General features: G+C 40.8%; 1 non-coding gene across 1 annotated transcript; it reads right to left on the reverse strand.

Annotated features, from left to right (window-relative positions):
• Positions 1-8,951: 8,951 nt before the first annotated feature.
• LOC148565162 (small nucleolar RNA R71) lies at positions 8,952-9,059 on the reverse strand. The gene has a single exon (XR_015885531.1). It is a non-coding gene; the product is annotated as a small nucleolar RNA R71 (small nucleolar RNA).
• Positions 9,060-9,546: the final 487 nt, after the last annotated feature.

The following is a 9,546-nucleotide window of genomic DNA, read 5'->3' on the forward strand; positions in this document are numbered from 1 at the left end:
AGACATACATATGCATATGATGTATACCTGCCCTATAGCTGATGAGTTTCATTTGCCGGTTATAAAGCCAAACCCGACATGTCCGGTAGCTAATCGTAGATAGTCCCTCTGTGCGTGCATCCCTAAGAGTCTATGCATAGGTTGAGGTTCACAAAAATGCATTTTATTTCCAAAAATAGGGTCCCGCGTATGCATGTCATGTCTCGCGTATGCGAAGGTGTCATTCACCCTACCCGCATACGTGACTATTGTTCGCGTACGCAAGCCCCCTGAACAGAAGAGCAGTCCCGCGTTGCGTGTCACTCGCTCGCGTACATGAGCATGTAAATTTCCGTCTTTTGTATGCATGCACACACCCGCGTACACAGAAACGTCTGGACAGAACTAAACGTCTGCTTCGCATGTGAACTTGGGTACGCATGCCCCTAAAAGATGGTAAAAAACTGTTAAGTTCTGCAGAAATTACTTTTACACACCAAACTTTCGACGCACATGACTCTTTTGTCAAAAATCTTTTTTTATCTGTTCTTCGAACGAAGTAAACTTCATGGACCCAGTTTTCATTTAAATCAAGTTTGAAAAAGTTTTGGGGGGTCTGGAAGTCAAGTTATGGCCCGCCGAAATTCGGTTAAAAATCAAGTTTATCATCAAAATCACAAACCTCTATTTTTACCAATTTCTCAATTCAATACCAACATGCCAAGCTCTATATAGCATGAAAATAACCCAAACTATATCTCAACACTTCTCATTCACTCCATGACACACCAATACTCAATTTTATCAAGTTCAACCCAACAATTCATATTCAATACAACCTTTACATAATCATCAGTGTATCATTATCATTTATCAAAATCATCATTTTATCAACCATCAACCACATTTGTATCAATAACCAACAAACTGATCGTACCACATCATTTTAACACATATTATATTTACTAAAACCACTACATATGCACTGAATACATAATTCAACTTATCCTAGGTCGTCTAGCCTAAGTTTTCACGATACATTATATATTATCTATGAGAAACCTAAACCATACCTTGGTCAATTCCTCCCTAAGCCGAAGACACCTCAATTTAGCAAAATCTCAAGCCTCCACCACTAAGATTTTAGCACCCAAGCTCAATCCAAGCTTCCAACCTCCTCAAATGTGTTCCAAATTCACATATACATTACCTAATACACATTATTACATCCATATACACAAGTTCAATACCCAAACTCATACAGTCAAAGAATTCACAAGGTTTTGAGAGTTCTTACCTTGCTTATGCCTCAATTGAACAAAACCCGCTAATTTCCTCAAGTTAATTTGATCCTAAAGCACCAAAACAACCATAAATCTCAATACCCATAATTCAATTTTCAAAAATTGGGGAGAAGTAAGGCTGATGAATCCACATTTCATGGTATTTATTTGTTTTAATTGAGTGGATTTTATTGACTTTTCTCACATTTATTCATTGAAATAGCATAGTTTCATGATTTCTTCCAAAATTGTGCTTGAAAGTAAAAACATGCTTTTTAGGCCTTATAATCGCTAAATTTTATTCACTTTAATTCCATTCAATGCCTTGATATATTTGTTGAGTGATTTTAGGTTTACAAGGCAAATAAAGATTGAAGAAGTGAGGAAAAAGCATATAAAAGTGGAGAATTCAAGAAGAAATAGAGTTTGGAGCTTTTCAGGGTTGTCCGTACGCACAGCTATGCGTGCGTACGCACGTCTGGTGTAACATCCTAATTACCCTAAGCCTTACCTCTAGCCGTAAAGCAAAGGTTAATCAGAGGTTATGACAATTCGAAAGCTTATACATAAATATATATAGAAAGAAATAATAATTCTAGAAGCCCGATGAAGAAATAAGCTTAAAAATCGAGAGTTACAAAAGTTTACAAAACGTTCACACGAAGCCACAAACTTAAGACACAAGATAAAGGTACAAGATAACAAAATATAAGAGTATAATGATCATGAGATACTAGTCACATCCCGCGGAGTTTAGGTTGACTAGTTAACTACTGACATACATAGTTTTGAAAATAAAACAGCTTATACAGAATATCTCTCATAAAGTAAGACTCTAAGGCAAAATAAAATACAAAAGTGAGAGTACTAATAAAGATAAATCAAAAGACTCCAAAACATGATAAAGGTCCCCCGCTCTGTCACCATCAAGTAACTCACCGAGGTGGGTTGCGACCTGCATCTAAAAAACAACAACAGAATATGATATTAGAACCGGAGATTTTCAGTATGGTAACAGTACCCAGTGATGTAAGATGTAAGAATCTGGGATGCCAGAGGCAATCCTAGACCTTCATATCTATTTCGAGGGTTACCTAAAATGCTGAGGTCGATCTCGGACGAGATTTTCTGGTCTGTTTGAGCTTGTCGCACCCGACCTGTTGGAGTTTGAGATGCTGCTAGCCCCTGATCACCGGTGGGTGGTGGTACCTGCAAGAGACTCCAATGCTTAAGTCAGTATGGCCTTTAGGCAGATTTTTTTGTAGAATTGGAGTATAAGTTATACCTGGGTGCTCCAGTGTATTTATAGTAGTGTTTGGTGATCTCCCTTTGAGATAAGTTTGTTATCTTATCTTATGTTTGTGGGTGAGATCATTATCTTTGGCTAACCGCCTTCTAGTGGGCGGTGGTCCTTTCATTCTGGGCGTCCTTGGGCCTCTGTGGTGATATTCCAAGCTTTTTGCGAAGAGCTCGTTGTAATGGGCCAACCTTTAAAAAGGTCGGTCCCTGGTCTTCGTACAACCCAGACCCTATAGCTCGGTCTAGGGTATAAACAGTGCCCCTGCTTGAGCTCCGACCTTTCCACGAGGTTGTGCTTCCAAGCTTCGACCTCTTTGGGAAGTCGTGTTCAAGCATTAGTTCGGTTGCGCCTGACCTTCCCCTTCTCGTGCAAGTTTCTCATCTTTAAATGATATTTCAAAATGTGAATCGTTTGTACGTTTGCTCCTTAATTGCTGCGTCATTTTTCGAGGACGTTATTTCCTTGGGAGCATGCAGATTGATTGGGCTTTTATTCCTTTTGCCGTTTCTTTTCCCTCTTTGTATTTTGTTTTTGCTTTCACAGTTCTGGGGAAAGAGCCCTTTTGCTTTTGTTTCTTTGATTTGCCCCAAGCTTTCTTCTTTCTCTGAAGCTTCGAAGCATTGGTGTGGATCCTTCGTGGTTCAGCTGTGCGCTTGCTGTCGTTGTTTCTCGTTGTTGTAGGTTGGTACTTTTTTGTTGTGCCTTTCGTATTTTCCTTGTTTGTGATCCTCTTTTGTGCTGGCTTCTGGCGATGCATGCTTTTATTTCTTGAAAAGTTTTAATCTTTTTATTTTGTTGTTTGTTTTGAATAATGTTGGTGATTGGGTTTTTGATTTTTTCTTCGGGCTTTTCTTTTTACTGAAAGGGCTAGGGCTTTTGCGTTTCTTCCTTTCTGTTATCTGTATTGCCTCCAAAGGGTGTCTCTGGGTCTTGATGGTAAGTTTTAGCTTTTGTGGACATTAGGGGGCCCTTTCTGAAATTGTATTTTGTTGTTTACTGGTTGCTTCTTGTTTTCTGCTTCTGCCCGAGTTGCTTGGTAGTGATGCTTTTTTCATTTTCTTGCTGTAGGTGTAGTATTCTATGTCTTCTCATAGGAATATTATTGAGATGTCTACAAAGGTCCCTCACGGTATGGCTGATTGGTTAGATTCTATAGTGTTAATGTGTGTGACTGTAGCAGACCCAGAGTATTGTGAGAAGTTTAGAAGGTTCCATAGGATCTGCGAGAATAGGGAGGATGAGAAGAATTATGAGCTGTTGTCGCCCGACACTGAGGAGATGGTTAGTTTTTCTCCCTTAGGTCAGGCAGAGCGTCCCTTCTTTTATGCTTATGACTGCTTTTTTACCAAATTAGGTGTTACCCTTCCCTTTACTGTAATGTGACTCCTTCTCAACTTCACCCAAATTCTTTGGCATTCCTGAAGATTTTTCAGTTGTTGCATCAGGAGCTGGGTGTCTGACCTATCATTTCTCTCTTTCTTTATTTGTTTGTGATGAGCAAACCTGGGGCGGCCAAGAAGAAGGCTTCTTGGATCTCTTTCCGGGCTACTCAAGGAAAGAAAGTCTTTTCCATTTTTGATGATACCTTCCATGTTTTATTTCAAAAAATTTTATTTCAAAGTTCGGGCTATTGACGATGTTCAACTCTTCTTTCTAGATGAGAATAATGAACCAACCTTCCCTCTTTAGTGGCAAAAGGACCCTGTAGTTCTTAAGTACCCTCTAGAGAGTCTTGATGAGGTGGAGAGGGCCTTTGTGGGTATCTTGGAGGAGCACTTGGGGGAGCCTCCTCATCTCGATACTAAGAGGTTTTTAGGGGATCCCGCTCTTCTCCGTTCTGAGCTAGTTAGTGCCCGACTTTTTTTTTAGAAAATTTTCTTTATTTGTCGCGGTCTTGTCGTTATCTGCTGCATAACTGTTTTCCTAGTTTCTTTTCTTAGAGATGGTGTCGAGTTCTGATTCGATGAAGGTTTTTCACAAGACCAAGAAGGCGGTGGCTGCCCAAAATTTGTCAAGGAAGACATCGGGGGAGGGTTCTTCTCAATTCCCGCCGAGGAAGCCGGACTCGAGCCCTCAGGGACTAAGGAAGATTATCCCGACTCCTCAAGTTTGGGTAGCTTCTGCCGATCCGCCTTTGGTGACTTCTGATGCTGCCTCCTTTCCAACTTCATCTGGCCCTCCTCCTAAGAGGCCGAGGACTGTCGGGACTTATGATCTCAATGATAAGGACTTTGACAGCGTGGCTTTTGCTACAGAGCTTATCGCTCCTTATGGCAAGGTTCCGACCGATGATGTGTCCATACTTCATCATCTCGACTTTATATCCAGCAATAGTACTCGGATGGCTAACCTCAGCACTGCTCTCTCGAGGGAGTTCAAGAAGTCTCCTATCCACACTACTAGCGCCTTTGTCGAGAAGGCCAAGGCTGATTATGATAGGGTAGAGAGTTTGAGGCTTGAGTTGGAGGCAAAGAATGTTAGGTTAGAGCTCACTCCGGAGACGGAGAAGGCCTGGGCTACTACTGCGGAGGCTGATGCCAATTTGGCTGAGGATATGGTGAAGAAGGCCAAGGAGAGTTACACCTAGACTTATGGTGAGCTTTTGGAGGCCAAGGAAAAACTCCAGTCTGCTTATGCTGATTACGCTGAGCTTCAAGGCCATGTGGTGAGTGGTATGACTGCTCTGTATGATAATTTGAAGGCCCAAGTCCGAGTTCTTGCTCCTGATGCTGATCTCACCTTATTTAGCATGGATAATGTTGTGGAGGACGCAAGATTGTGCTTGCCCCTGATGATGATGATGAGGTTCCTGTGCCTGATCCTTCTGCCAAAGCTTCTGTATCCCCTTCTACCGAGGCGCCCCGGCCTGAGGCTAATCCCGAGTTGGAGATTTTGAATGGCCCAGATGTTGTTGTCGAAGCTATTCTGATCTCGGTTATCCCTCCTACTCCTCAGGATGTAGCGACTGGGGCGAAGCTGGACCCTCTATGACTCTCTCCTTTTATCTCTCTTTTGATTATGTAAGGATACAGTCCGACTTGTGGACCCTTTTGAAACATTTTGGATTTTTAGACGATTTCTTGACTCTCATAGTTGCTCCCTAGAAACTTTAATTCCTTTAATCAAAACACTTTTTACTCTTAGGTTGCGGTGAGCTAACCTTTGAGTGTTAATGTTTTAATTTCTTTGAGGCCTTTGTTTTTATTATTCTGGCAAAATTTTGATTCATTTTGTGTGCGGGCCGGTTTGAGCGAAATGCTTTCCCTTAGGCTTTTCTCAACCTTTTGTGGCCATTTGTTTGGGGACGGAATCCCTTCATATGTTCTCCCGTCCTTCCTTAAGGTTAGGTGTTGATGCCTGATGCCAAGGCATCTTAGGCTAGTTTCACTAGCCTTTTTCTTTTGATTTTATTAGGTTTTATGTACTTTCTTGAGCTCTAAGTAATCATTTGGGTTAGAAATCCATGTATGCCTAGATTCATGCAACCATGGTTATTTTGATGCAATCTCTCATGAAGTTAGCAAGGCTTTGATGCATATATTAGTTGATGACTTGTGAAGAAATGCATGGAAGAAGGTTGAAGAATGGCCATGGAAAGGATGAAGATGAAGCAACATTGGTGGCCAAGTTGGACCACCAACACTACCTCAACCGTTGGAAGGAATGAAACAGGGGAGCTTCTGCATAATTATCTGATACTCACGTTGGAGGGAACGTTGGTGAGCCAATGTTACCTCCAACGCTAGACACAAAGTGCGTTCTGGAAAATTGAAAAAAATTGTGGCGACGTGTATGCGTGCTATACGTGCACGCGTGGATTGTGAATTTTTGACAATCCACGCGCACGCGTGGATTGTAAAGTTTTGACAATCCATGCGCACGCGTAGGTAATGCACACGAGTGGATAGGCAACGTTGGAGGAAACATTGCCAGTCCAACATTGAGGCCAATGTGCGCGATCTGAGCTCCAAATTCATAATTTTGAAAAAGCGCATCGACGCACTGCGTATATGACGTGCATGCGTGGATGTATCAACGTTGGAGGGAGCGTTGTTAGTCCAACGCTGATGCCAACGTCTTTGAAAACATTTTAAGAGGTGAAGTTTGGGAATTTGCATCCACACACACGCGTAGGCGATGCGCACGCATGGATGAGCATTTTTGCCCCAAACATGCACACGCATAGGTAGTGCGGACGCGTGACCTGATAAATTGTTCCATCCACGCGCACGCGTAGGTCACGCGTATGCGTGGACATGAAAACGTTGGCACTCCAACGTTGAGTCAAACGTCGCTCAAAACGTCCAAAATCCAATTTCTTTGAAGGATATTTGACTCAACGTTGGCCCTCAAACGTGGACTCCAACGTGAGCATCAGAACTTTGCAGATTGAAGTAGATCTCTTCTCAACAGCAAGGGAAGCCATTGGGAGCAACTTCTACCCATTTCAATTAAGGCCAAAAACCCAATTCAGAGACTGAAGATCAATGGAAGAAAGTGTATAAATAGCTTAGGATTCAAGTTAGTTAGGGGGGCTAGCACATTGTATTGAAACTCTGCCCAATTTTCCTCTTTCTGTAACTTTTCAATTCTGCAATGTATTTTCCAGATTTAATTTTCATTTGGAGAGCTCTGAACAACTAAACCCCTTTCATTGGGTTAAGGAGCTCTGTGTAATTCAAGGGATCAATATTAGTTTTCATTCTTCTTCTTCTTTCTTTTCTCTTGATCTTGCTTGAAAGCTTTCGTTCTTCATCTAATTGGATAGTTGTCTTAGGAAAGAAGCTATTCATAATTGGATCTCCTCTGAACCTTGGAAGAGGAATGAGGAGATCATGCTAGAAATGCTTTCTCACATTGGATTAGAATGGGGTTTGGATGGATATCGTGACATGTAATCCTACTAACACTTTGATCTAGGAATATGTGTGGTATAATCAGTGACCATACTTCATTTCTTTCCATGAGAACTTAAATCAAGAAATTGGGCAATTGTTCATGCTTAGAGAGATTAGATTACCAAGGAATTAGGATCTAATCACCTATGATTGCCAAGGATATTAATGAATGCATTGATTGAGGAAGAGATGAAAATGAATTTGATTTGGAGAATTATAACATCTCCTGACCCCAATGAGCTTTCCCATCTCTGATCTACCCATTCTTTTACATTCTGTCTTTAATTTGATGCTCAATTCCCCCTTTTCCATTTACTTTCTTGAAGTTTAAGCTTCTGCCCTTTAATTACTTGCAATTTAAGTTTCTGTTCTTTTTATTCTGCAATTTAATTTCTGTTCCTTTAATTTCTTGCAATTTAAGTTTCCTGCCAATTTACATTCTACAACACCAATTTAATTCTATTTAGTTCAACAAGAACAATTCTCCAATTAACATTGATCAACCAACCAATCCCTGTGGGATTCGACCTCACTCTACAGTGAGTTTCTACTTGACGACAATTCGGTGCACTTGCCGGTAGAAAATTGTTGAGAGACAGTTTTCAGGATATCAAGTTTATGACACCGTTGCCGGGGATTGGTTTTGTATTGACAATTACTAAATTGGAGGATAACTATATTGAGAAATTTACTTTTCTTTTGTTAATTGAATTTCAATTTCTACTGTTACAATTACTTTCTGCAATTTTAGTTGTTTTTCTTTATTTTTCTTTATTTCTTTACATTCCAGCAAAACTAATCTACTAAATCATTAATTGTTTGATTAATTATCTCAATTTCTCTAACCACACTTTTCATTAACTGTGAAATCTTTACTTGCTAGTTGCTGCCTGTTTTGGTACTTGTATGACTGGTAGAAGAGAGGTTTCAACCTCTTTTGACAGTGAACCAGAACGAACCTTCCTCAGATTGAGAAGGGAAGCAAGAGGAAAGAAGGCCATTGGTGCAGAGGAAGAGGAGGAAGACTTGGATATAAAAATGGAGGATGATATGGAAAACCATCATGAAGGAGAGGTGAACAATCATGCAAGAGGAGGTGCAGCCAACCCTGCTGGACAAGAAAGGAGAGTTTTAGGCTCCTATATCAATCCAAACCCAGGAAACTGTGGTAGCAGCATTCAAAAGCCAACTATGCATGCTAATAACTTTGAATTGAAACCTCAGCTCATCACTCTCGTGCAAAACAATTGTTCTTTCGGAGGAAGTGCCCAAGAAGACCCTAATCAGCATCTCACTACATTCCTAAGGATCTGTGATACAGGTAAATCTAATGGTGTTCATTCTGACACCTATAGATTGTTACTGTTTCCATTTTCTTTGAGGGACAAAGCATCCAAATGGCTAGAATCATTTCCCAAAGAAAGCTTGACAACCTAGGAGGATGTGGTGAATAGATTCTTAGCAAGGTTCTCCCATTCTCAAAGAGTGAATAGACTGAGAACTGAGGTGCAGATATTCAGACAACAGGATGGTGAAACCTTATATGAAGTCTGGGAGAGATTCAAAGATTTGACAAGGAAATGCCCCCTTGAGATGTTTAATGAGTGGGTGCAATTGCATATCTTTTTTGAATGACTTTTCTATGAATCAAAGAAAGCTGTAGACCACTCATCTGGAGGCTCCCTGAACAAGAAGAAGACCATTGAAGAAGCCATTGATGTCATAGAAATAGTGGTTGACAATGAGTATTTTTATGCCTCAGACTAAAGTAACAATAGGGGAGTCATGGAATTAAACCATATGGATGATTACAAAGCAACTAGCTGATTTAACAAAGCAAATGGAGAAGAATCAGTCTGCAGCCATCCACACTCAACCATCACCTCAAGAAGAGTTAGACACAGAGAAATGAGTGAACTGGGAGGAAGCCAATTACCTTGGCAATTCATCTAGGCAAGCTCATGATCCATATTCTAAAGCCTATAACCCTGGTTGGAAGAACCACCCAAACTTTGGGTGGGAAAATCAACAGAACCAAAGCCAAGACCACAAACCTCATAATCCCAACCAGTACACCTACCAACAA

This window comes from Arachis ipaensis, chromosome B5, assembly GCF_059453495.1.
Source record: "Arachis ipaensis isolate K30076 ecotype BB chromosome B5, ASM5945349v1, whole genome shotgun sequence".
Taxonomy (NCBI): Eukaryota; Viridiplantae; Streptophyta; class Magnoliopsida; order Fabales; family Fabaceae; genus Arachis; species Arachis ipaensis.